Genomic DNA, 12,077 nt, shown 5'->3' with positions numbered 1-12,077 from the left:
GGTGTTGGCGATCCAATGGCAGGCGAAGAGGGTGTTGACGATCCAGTGGCAGGCGAAGAGGGTGTTGGCGTTCCAGTGGCAGGCGAAGAGGGTGTTGGCGATCCAGTGGCAGGCGAAGAGGGTGTTGGCGATCCAGTGGCAGGCGAAGAGGGTGTTGGCGATCCGGGTGTACCTCATATGAGGAGTTCTCTGTAGAGCAGTTCTCGAAATAGCAACCACGATTCCAAAAAAAAACAGCGGAGTTTTAAAAACTGTTGTTTTAGAAAAAACGACTGCTGTTTTGGGAAATAGCAGTTTTTGTGTTGAGTTTTGAGCATTTTTTAACAATACAGTTGTATTCGTTGGTTTTCAAAAACTACCTTTTTCTGTGATTATTTAATTAGTAATGTGACCTGCTGACGGATCGTGTTTATGATTTTTTTAAAAGTACATTTAAATATTGTACTATTCTTCAGGCTGCATCAGTTTACAATAATTAGGAAAAGGCATAATACAACTATTTATTTATTTATTTCGGAATTAGATATTTGTAAACAGTATTATTTTTGAAAAGGCATATTATAATTCGAGAAAGGTTATTTTATTTCGGAAGAAGATAATTGTAAAAAGTAATGTTTTGGAAAAGGCATATTATAATTCAAGAAGGGTTATTTTATTTCAGAAGTAGATAATTGAAAACATTAAGGTTTTTGGAAAAAGTGTAACATTGTTACACCATTTCCAAAATATTACTAACCTAAGTCTAACAAAACGAATGAAAACCTAGCCTAACCTGACCTAATAATATTTTGTTGAAATAATCAACTTTAACCTAACCAAAATATCAACCTAGTTCTTTTTGAGTTCATATAACCCAGCTGGGCAAGGTTACACCATAATAAACAACTTCGTCGCGGGCGAAGAAGATGTTGGCGATGCGGTGGCGGGCGAAGAAGATGTTGGCGATGCGGTGGCGGGCGAAGAAGATGTTGGCGATGCGGTGGCGGGCGAAGAAGATGTTGGCGATGCGGTGGCGGGCGAAGAAGATGTTGGCGATGCGGTGGCGGGCGAAGATGTTGGCGATACGGTGGCGGGCGAAGAAGATGTTGGCGATACGGTGGCGGGCGAAGAAGATGTTGGCGATGCGGTGGCGGGCGAAGAAGATGTTGGCGATGCGGTGGCGGGCGAAGAAGATGTTGGCGATGCGGTGGCGGGCGAAGAAGATGTTGGCGATGCGGTGGCGGGCGAAGAAGATGTTGGCGATGCGGTGGCGGGCGAAGAAGATGTTGGCGATGCGGTGGCGGGCGAAGAAGATGTTGGCGATGCGGTGGCGGGCGAAGAAGATGTTGGCGATGCGGTGGCGGGCGAAGAAGATGTTGGCGATGCGGTGGCGGGCGAAGAAGATGTTGGCGATGCGGTGGCGGGCGAAGAAGATGTTGGCGATGCGGTGGCGGGCGAAGATGTTGGCGATACGGTGGCGGGCGAAGAAGATGTTGGCGATACGGTGGCGGGCGAAGAAGATGTTGGCGATGCGGTGGCGGGCGAAGAAGATGTTGGCGATGCGGTGGCGGGCGAAGAAGATGTTGGCGATGCGGTGGCGGGCGAAGAAGATGTTGGCGATGCGGTGGCGGGCGAAGAAGATGTTGGCGATGCGGTGGCGGGCGAAGAAGATGTTGGCGATGCGGTGGCGGGCGAAGAAGATGTTGGCGATGCGGTGGCGGGCGAAGAAGATGTTGGCGATGCGGTGGCGGGCGAAGAAGATGTTGGCGATGCGGTGGCGGGCGAAGAAGATGTTGGCGATGCGGTGGCGGGCGAAGAAGATGTTGGCGATGCGGTGGCGGGCGAAGAAGATGTTGGCGATGCGGTGGCGGGCGAAGAAGATGTTGGCGATGCGGTGGCGGGCGAAGAAGATGTTGGCGATGCGGTGGCGGATGAAATCTGTGCTGGCGAAATGGGTCTGGTGATGCGGTGGGTGGCGAAATGGGTGTTGGCGATCCGGTGGTAGGCAAAATGGGCGCTGGCGATCCGGTGGCAGGCGGGGAGAGTGCTGGCGATCCGGTGGTAGGCAAAATGGGCACTGGCGATCCGGTGGCAGGCGGGGAGAGTGCTGGCGATCCGGTGGCAGGCGGGGAGGGTGCTGGCGATCCGGTGGCAGGAGAAGAGGGTGTTGGCGATCCGGTGGCAGGCTGGGAGGGTGCTGGCGATCCGGTGGCAGGATAAGAGGGTGCTGGCGATCCGGTGGCAGGCGAAAAGGGTGCTGGCGATCCGACGGAAGGAGAAGAGGGTGTTGGCGATCCGGTGGCAGTCGAATTGGGTGTTGGCGATACGGTGGCAGGCGAAGAGGGTGTTGGCGATCCGGTGGCTGGCGTAGAGGGTGTGCCTCATATGAGCAGTTCCCTGTAGAGTAGTTCTCGAAATAGCAACCACGATTCAAAAAAAAACAGCGGAGTTTTTAAAAACTGCTGTTTTAGAAATAGCGGCTGCTGTTTTGGGAAATAGCAGTGTTTGTGTTGAGTTTTGAGCATTTTTTAACAATACAGTTGTATTCGCTGGTTTCTATAACTACCTTTTTCTGTGATCATTATATAGTAACTAGCCGTTACCCGCGGCGTCGCTCGCGTGTAATAAGAACTTCCATCTAAAATTATATAAAGAATGTGTAGATTTTACTGATGACTAATATTTTTGTAGCACCCTACGAGCGAAGGCACTCGGCACAGTCCGTCAGCCCGTCGGGATATTTTTTATTACTTTTCACGCAGACATTATTCCATAAAGAAGGGTTTTTAAGTTTTTGCTGTCATTTAAAAAGATGGCAACAAATCGAACCCAAAATACCATTCAGCCCGTCTATAGGTTAAAGGAAACCATTGTACTAAATATTTGTGAAATCGGTTGAAACGCGCGGACTTTATTGCATAGAGAATATTTTCTTACATTTCTGGGCGCCATTTTAAAAGATGGCGAAAAATCGAACCCGAAAGACCATTCAGCCCGTCTATAGGTTAAAGGAAACCATTGTACTAAATATTTGTGAAATCGGTTGAAACGCGCGTACTTAATTGCATAGAGAATATTTTATACATTTCTGGGCGCCATTTTTTAAGATGGTGGCGGATTGGAAAAATCTTTCTTAGTACGCGCCTACTACTTATGAGTAACGTTCCTGCAAATTTTCAGCCTTTTAGGGCAAGCGGTTTGGGCTGGGCGTTGATTATCAGTCAGTCAGTCAGTCAGTCAGGACTTTGATTTATATAGATATAGATGTGACCTACTAAAGGATCGTGTTTATGATTTTTTTTAAAAGTACAGTCCCCGACAAAAGTTTCTGGACATTTTCATTTGGCTGCCATTTAATTTCTATTTGCACTAGAGCAATAAAATAGGACTTTCTAGATAGATCTTCTTCACGAAATTATTTTGCACAGAAATATTGCACAGTTGCATAATTTGGGTGATAGTAATACCGGAAATGGTAAAGACCCCCGATAATGACATGACGAAATAATGCACCAAATGGGTCGACAATGGGGTCATTGCACGCGTCTTGCCACACAGAATCCAAAACTATTTTCATATTGAAAATCGGTTTAGAAAGTCAAAAGTTATGACCCAAAACGCGACGTCCAAAATGATGAAAAATAAGCCTAACGATTATTTTGTTGTATCAGAATCAACTTAACTCTGTAGTAAAGGAAAAGCGGAGATAAACAAGATGGTCAAACCCTACTAAATGTAATTTCACCCTGAAATTCAGAAATATTAAAAGCGATGACTTAACCACGTGACCAGCAAACCCTCAATAATTGGTTCGTGCCAACGGAAAAGAAAAACGCGCCTCGGGAAAATTCGCAAAAATAGAAATAGCACCCACAACGCAAAATCGCGAAATTCGCCAAAAAAAAAGAGGAAAGGTTTTTCCTTTTCCGCAAAATAATGCGAAAAACGCATAAAATTCGCCCAGTGAAAACCGGGTGTTACGAAATAAGGGAAGAGACTAACATGGGAATGAATGTTCAGGGCGGTTTGGAAATTGAGAAATGTTTGAATTACAATTAGAGTTTGCATAAATGGTATTCAGTGAATTAAATATAATACACGAGTTTTGTGATACGTTAAAAGTGAGAGGATTTTCGAGAAGAAAACGTTTCCAGAATTTTGCATGATGGTATTTGGCGCCTGGGAAAATAAATGTTTGATCGATACTATTTGGGTGGCTTTTCGTTTTATTATTAACACATTTAATTTTCTAAGAAGGAATGGAGAACAGGGTTATTTTGGCGCACGTCATAGTCACGACCCCCCTTCCCCGCGACGGGGGGGGGATGAAAGAAGAGGCGAGTCTTATTTTCCTTATAGCGAGTTAGCAACTAAGGCCCATGGGTATTTTTTGCCGTCTCCGTCAGCAGCGTTGGCAAACCATAGTTTAAGTGAGCCATTAAGATAATTTAAACGTTTCATTATGTGTTGAAGGGAGGGGCTCTATACAGGACTTACGAGGTTACCTCCCCCTTTTCGGAGAATTCTTCAGTCAAGGCTACAGAGGCACGTTTACTCACTCTCCATGTCAGCCACTAACAAAGGCACGCCCGGCTGTCACTCGCTATGGCAGCGCCCTAGAGGAAGCTTCTCGTTAATCACGTATACTGGGCTAGGAGTTGGACTTAAGTTTAATTATACATTTGAAGCGTCTAGAGAATAAATGTTTCGAATGCGGAGCAACGTGTATTGAAGGTTGTGAACTCTTAAGGAATAGATGTTAGAATGGACTTTAATAGACCAATTCGGAAATTACACACAGATAAAATAACACGCAGGGGCGAGGCTGCCATCGGGGTAAACTGCTTCACGCCAAGAAGCAGGGCTATATTGGGTCCCGAGCTCACGCCATGCAGGAGGCTATTGCCAACTCGCACTGCCTCTAGCGGAGCTTCTTAGAATCACGAGTTTACCCCGATGGCGGGCTTACCCCTTGAGTGTTGGCTTATGCTAAGGAAATTTCAAATTGGTCTATAATAATGTTTGATCGAATTCCAGTGACATAATATCCGAAATAGATGAAAATCGAAAATGAAGAATATAGAAAAAGTGTTACAAATTATGGGGAATGGTTACAAGGGCCCTTCATTTAATACTACGCGTATGTTTATCAATCTCAGGGATTCTAGATGTAAGAGGGATCAGAAACGAGTGGCTCCGGCAGCGGTGTGCCATGCGCAGTTGAGCCGTGTTTCACCAGCTTTGGATTTGTTTTCAATTTGTCCTTGAAAGGGACCACTAGCCTTCGCCTCTACTAGTTAAAAGACCCCTCTGCCCGAGCCAGATGTTTAACTTAGGTTATATGTCCGCTTCCGATACCTCTTACATGTAGAATCCCTGATGTAATTCAAATTATTGAAGTATGTTTACGGTTATGACTACAATTATTCTTATGACAGAAATATATTTATGTGCTTAAGTTTTCTATACTTTCGAGCTTTATCGGTTTAGTGTTCAATTTTCTTAAATCCTGCACATTTGAAAATTAACAACTACCTCTTTAAACTTTCGTTGCCTTTTTTGCAATGATACCTAAGATTGAATTTTGGAACGTAATATTTGACAAAAATAAAAAGCCCTACGTAATAGTAGAACGGTTGGTATTCGTGAAATTTACAGAAAATGTCTCTTTCGTATTGTGTTTTCAAGAAGGTAGGTTATTATGTTTTTTAACATTGTAACCGTAGGGTATACCAAGAATCGGACCATATAATCGTAGTACTACTTTACAACTGCAACCTTAATGGTTTGTTTCAAATAGTATTTGAATTTATATATGTGAATTTTAGACAGATTGTGGCGCAGAAATGTGTAAAAACACACAGAAGTAAATCCAATGAAGTTAATATTTACGGTGAAACAATTCAAGATGAATTAAGCATTGTGTATAATCTCGCAAAGTATTTTCCTAAACGTTATCGGAGAGCATATAAAGTTGTAATTTTATTATAAGCCTACTTAGGACAATTGTTGTTTTCCCCCAAAGAAAGAAGTAAAGATCATGTGTCAACTCAAAGTTCATAATTTAAGGATCTAGTTTCATTTTATTGGAAATAGTTTTAACATAAATCGAAAATGTGTGGCCGCTGTATTTTCTAAGTATGATGACAGCATTCGAACCAAAACAAAATAATGTTACTTAGCATTGGACATTATAGAAACATAGCTGCATATATTTTATAAATCGGGGTTATTTAACTTGGCATACTTGGAATAAAGAAAAAACAAAAAAATAAATGGGCTTATTGCACAAAACGACGTTTCAATAACGCGACCAATATCCTTGGTTTTCGTAGACCTCTCGAATCCTATTAGGCATCGAGTTGTGGTAGGACTGGAATAACTCCACGTTTAATTTTATATCTCGCCAAGCATTTTGCACAGCTTCCAGTAATTGTTCTGCATTTCTAACGTTGACATGGTCAACGTTTCGGACCATTTCCGCCCAGAGATTTTCTATCGGGTTCATGTCGCACCCTTTTGAAGGTCAGTTCATAACCTTTACGATACATTAACAGAAATAATGTAATGCTATCGTTAATTAAGCTGTGATAGAACATTTAACATCGGTGATAAGACACTTACCCTAAAACCGTGAGTCGCACTAAGCCTCTCCAGCGCTTCTGTGGCCAATCTTGCCGTATGTATTGGAGCGCGGTCTTGCATGAAGGTAAAGTTTCCGTCGGGAAACCTTTCCAATATGCTGGGCAAAGCGTCGTTTTCCAAGAGTTGGACATATCGTTGGGCATTGTTTCGTCCTTCGATATGAACCAAACATCCGGAATTCACCGCCGATAGCCAACCCCAAACGTTTACGGAAAATCGACCACTGCGTTGAACCTCGGTGATGTAGGGCTCTCTGTAGCGCATGCCAACAGGTCTTCTAACCCATATCTTTAAAACGTCAAACATACTTGATTAATGGTGAGCGAGTGTAAAGTAATAAATACTCTAACGATAGGCTTTGTTACTCTATGTCTATCTCCTCATTCAACACACTTCCGAACTAATTAAAATTACCTGGCCATTATGTCCAACGACGAAACTCTTCTCAACCGTAAAGACCACGGTTTCCCACTGCTCCAGTGTCCAATTTAAATGCTCTTGAGCAAATTCGAACCTCGCTTGTCGGTTTGCCGCAGTCAACTTATCTTTTTGGCAAGCGACCCTTCCGTGCAGCCCTTGGCTTGCCAAGGCTCTTCCCACAGTTCTTACACTGGCTTGCAGCTCCAGTTTAGCTCTAACGAGCCTCGCGGTTAAAAAAGGTTGTGCCCTACTCGTCCGACCTATCAGACGGAGGTCTCTGTCCGTTAGGGCCCTTGGTCGTCCGGCTCTCTCCCTATCAGCTCCACCGTTAAATTCATTATTTCTTTGACGATCAATCCATGTAGCCACTGTGGTCGGTGAAACATTTAATTGCCGCGCTATTGCTCTATTGCAAAGACCTTGCTCATGAAGCCGAACTATTTCCAGTCGAATAAAAATTCTGTCAGCCATGTTACTAATTAAACTAATATGACGATACCTTGGTAAAAACATTAGGTTAAGGTTTCTTTTATACTGTAAATTTCAATAGAAAAAATGCTTTTTTTAATTGCAAATAGGACAACAAGGTGTTCTAACTGATAGGGACGTTTTTTACCTGAGAATTACAGCTTCAAATTGGTGTAAGGACACAAAGAACTTTGGCGAGTCATTGCTTTTATATAATTAAGTGTTATTTTTATTCTTAAAAGGTTTTTCAAGTGCTACTATTATTCTTTTTTATTGGGCACGTTTCCGCATATATTTAAATATTTAATAATATCGGGAGAAGTGGGTTGGGGAGAACAGGGAATAGGGGAAACTGTTTTGGGTGAATTGCGGAAGAATCAAATTAAATATATGCGGAAACGCGCCCAATAAAAAAGAATAATAGTAGCACTTGAAAAAGGCCAAAATAATTTTATTATGAAAATTTGATGTTTTCAGTGATAAATTAATCTCATTGGTGATAACTGATTAACTGGTACCTGAAAGCATTAGTCACTAACTAGCAATATTAGGTCCCTTATGGTTACGCTCCTCTATATTTATATTTGTGCTTAGTGGAGATTTTTAAAATGCAACAGTTTCTTAACAATCTTAATTAAAATGAAGACTGAAGGAACAGATATTAATAAAAAATGTCTTCGTGGACAAAGACTTGAAAAAGTAAATGATAAGAAAACAAAATGGAATAACCGAAGTAACAGATATTAAACTTTGTGCAAACTACGCACAAGGGTTCGTTCCCTGGTTTCTCGACTGGTGCCGTCAGGCAACGGTTACCGCTACGAAGATACGTTTTTTACTGGTAAAATAAATGATAGATTCAATCACACTATCACTAAACCCTGTCACCAAATCAACCAATATTTTTAATTCAGGTCCTTCCAATCATTTGTACTAGGTAACAATTGAATTACTAATTATTTTGCGCTCATTGTAACGTTACCTAAGAAAACAATAAAGAATGGCCAGATTACCAACGATAAACGCTACAGAGAATATATCTGGTGCATGCGGTCAACGGTAACCACTGCGCAGATCATTTTGTTTGTTTAAATTAGTGGTAAAATAAATGATAGATTAAATCACACGATCACTAAACCCTGCTGACAAACCAGTTTTTTATCCCGGCTCTTGCAATCATTTTTATTAGGTAACAGTTACGTTTTTAATTACTATTTATAACCGCTATAATTTAGAATAAAGGTTTTTGTTTAAATTAGATACATTTTTGATGTGTAAAGTAGATTAATTCAAACTACGCAGAAGGGTTCATTCCCTGGTTTCTAGACAAGGGTTACTGCTACGAAGATACGTTTTTTGCTGGCAAAATAAATGATAGATTCAATCACACTATCACTAATTCCTGTCATCAAATCAATTTTTAATTCAGCCTCTTCCAAGCGCGAAATTACAAATTAAAGGGATGTACAGTGTGTTAATTAATATAAATTTTGGATAAATATGTAACACACTATCATTAGTAATTTCTGAAGAGAGGAAAAACGGTTGAAATTAATTTTTTTTAAATTTAAAAAGCAAATTTGGCTCGGAAAAAACCCAGCGCCAGAAGCCTGTCTTATAAAATTTTCACAAGATGATTCGTTCAAGAATGTCTAGAATTAAGTCGCATAGAAGTAATAAATATTTCACCTAAGTCAGCTGACTTGGCCAGGCAGGGCATAGCCCACTCGATCCATGCTCACGGACGCTACTCTGCATCTTGCGTAGTGTTACGCGTGATCTAGTGGGCTATGGGCAGGGTAAACAAATACGGGGCTGCCAGGCTGTCTCTTACACAATAATGATACAGGGCAAATGACCAGTTTAAAAATAAAACCACGGAACCACTAAGAAAATGCAAGGGTAACCAGAGTCCAGACATTAACTCAAAAAGTTTAATTGTCCAATTCCTAAGTTTAGTAGACGACGTGGTCAAATATTATTATATAGCACGAGCAGCTTGCGTCCATGAGCGCGGATCGAGTGGGCTATGCTTGCAGGAAGAATCTTTGTCTCAGTTACACCAAAGAGAATCTAGGGGAGGAGTTGAAGATCCCCCGCTCCACAAGGCTAAATAGGGACTTGGCAATTCGGGCTTAACTCCGCCCCCAGCGCCATTATGGTATGTTTTTTTAACAGAATGAAAGCTATATAAGCCCCTCCTCCTGGTATGTGTTTAAGCACTAGTGGAAGGTAGCCTGACGTTGCATGACGTAGTACTGCCAAGTCCCTATTACATTGTTGCCCCTAAATTATACTAGTGGTACGAGGGAGTTTCCGGCTCAGTCGCGCCACCTACGATACCGTTAAATGTCTCAAACGGAAATGCCTCGGTACTGCGAATTGAAGATGCGCGGTAGAAAAGAGCAACAAGATTTTCCCCTCTTTCCACTCCTCCCCTATATTCTCTTTGGTTACACCTTGTATTGGAAACCCCCATACCTATAGCGTTGCCTGTGTACCCCCACCTACGGCACCCTAGTCCTCCCAGCATCCTCAGCGGTTAGGTAGGGTCGTACACTCGTACTGGATGAAATTGTAAAGGGCGCCCCCTCTATCTTAAAATTAGAAGCTAGCTCTCATACAAATAAAATGGCGCTACGCGGCAGCACTTAGCAATCGCCTACCGAAGGGTAGGGGCGTGCGCGAGGTACATTGGGAGAGATGCGGTGCCGTAGGTCGCCCATCATCATTTGCAATCCATCTCAATTCCATTATCCCTGGTTACACTGCTACAACGAAAACCAAATACCAGCAACATAAGTCCAAGCCAGTCATCTGAAAGACTCAAAACGATGACTCTGATTCTTCTCAATTTGAAATATCAGTAGAAATGTTTCTAGATAATCCTCAGAGTTATTTTAAATATTTTAATGCTCAAAGCCAGGGGATAAGGAAAGGGCAAAATAATTTTAGTATGGAAATTTGATGTTTTCAGTGATAAATTAATCTCATTGGTGATAACTGATTAACTGGTACCTGAAAGCATTAGTAACTAACTAGGTCCCTTATGCTTACGCTCCCCTATATTTATGTTTGTGCTTAGTGCAGATTTTAAAAATGCCACAGTTTCTTAACAATCTTAATTAAAATGAAGACTGAAGGAACAGATATTAATAAAAAATGTCTTCGTGGACAAAGACTTGAAAAAGTAAATGATAAGAAAACAAAATGGAATGACCGAAGTAACAGATCATAGCCGACTTGTATTAATAAAGGCCTATAGGTGATCCTCGGTTTTTTTCTGATATTGGCAATGGCCGTCGTGATCTGCCGCCGCTAGATGTCGCCCTTAGGGGGAAAATTTTGTGGCGGGAACTTCAAAACGAATGAAAATGCCAATAGGACAAAGCTTACTTTTTGTCTTGAGGTTGGGTTTTTTTTGAAATAAAGTAAGGCAATTTGTTTTAGAAGTAATACATTTACTTGATAACAATATATTTGTCTTTATCTCATTTAGAGTGCGTTTAGTAAAGTATGTTTCCTACTTTTCTATCACAGTACAATGTAATACTTTCAAAATAAGTGTTTTGATTAGTACCTAATATATGAAATTTTTTGAATCACATTACAACTTTGCATATTTTCGGGGGATCATTAGGGTTTGACAAGCTTATCTAACATAATATCACATAAATGACTATATACAGTAGGATTGAAAAAGTTTAGTAACTTATTGCGTTATTGCATACTTTAAAATACCTAAAGTATTTTGGCGAGGTAGAAACATTAAGGGTTCTTTAACAAAGTCAGATACGAATCCTACGATGATTTATAATTTGTAATTTAATATAGTTTTGATTTGTAATTATAATTTTTTATTTGAGGTTCATGTAATTTGGCCAACCCTGTGAATATGTCTATATTTACCAAAACATTACTGGGGTATTTTAGGGCAAGGATGATGGGGGTGGATACGAAATCTGAGGGAAATACGCACCTTAACTGCGGAAAAAATTGGGTCTGGTGGGACGCTGAAAATGGGGGAGGAATAGGTACGCTGAAAATGGGGGAAGAATAGGTACGGTGAAAATAGGGGAGGAATAGGTACGCTGAAAATGGAGGAGGAATAGGTACGCTGAAAATGGTGGAGGAATAGGTACGCTGAAAATGGGGGAGGAATAGGTACGCTGAAAATGGGGGAGGAATAGGTACGCTGAAAATGGGGGAGGAATAGGTACTCTGAAAATGGGGGAGGAATAGGTACGCTGAAAATGGGGGAGGAATAGGTACGCTGAAAATGGGGGAGGAATAGGTACGCTGAAAATGGGGGAGGAATAGGTACGCTGAAAGTGGGGGAGGAATAGTTACGCTGAAAATGGGGGAGGAATAGGTACGCTGAAAATGGGGAAGGAATAGGTATATATTAATTTATGTGATATTATGTTAGATAATCTTGTCAAACCCCTAATGATCAACTATGCCAAAGATATAAGTGACGTTGAAGAAACAGTCAAAACGTACAAATAAAAACCCTTATCCCGAAAATATGAAAATTCGTAATGTGATTTAAAAAGTTTCATATG

General features: G+C 41.4%; 1 long non-coding RNA gene across 2 annotated transcripts; it reads left to right on the top strand.

Annotated features, from left to right (window-relative positions):
* Positions 1-8,271: 8,271 nt before the first annotated feature.
* LOC149694697 (uncharacterized) lies at positions 8,272-8,847 on the top strand. 2 transcript variants are annotated; one of them, XR_016382476.1, is made up of 3 exons: positions 8,272-8,449; positions 8,521-8,701; positions 8,772-8,847. It is a non-coding gene; the product is annotated as an uncharacterized LOC149694697 (long non-coding RNA). The 2 variants fall into 2 exon arrangements; XR_016382477.1 differs by having other exon boundaries at positions 8,755-8,843.
* The last annotated feature ends 3,230 nt before the right edge of the window (positions 8,848-12,077 follow it).

This window comes from Phalangium opilio, unplaced genomic scaffold (assembly GCF_054372755.1).
Source record: "Phalangium opilio isolate 3A_F unplaced genomic scaffold, DU_Popi_V2 ptg000022l_1, whole genome shotgun sequence".
In the NCBI taxonomy this organism is placed as follows: domain Eukaryota; kingdom Metazoa; phylum Arthropoda; class Arachnida; order Opiliones; family Phalangiidae; genus Phalangium; species Phalangium opilio.
The sequence above is the reverse complement of the archived record's forward strand: the minus strand, read 5'-3'. Positions and strand labels throughout refer to the sequence as shown.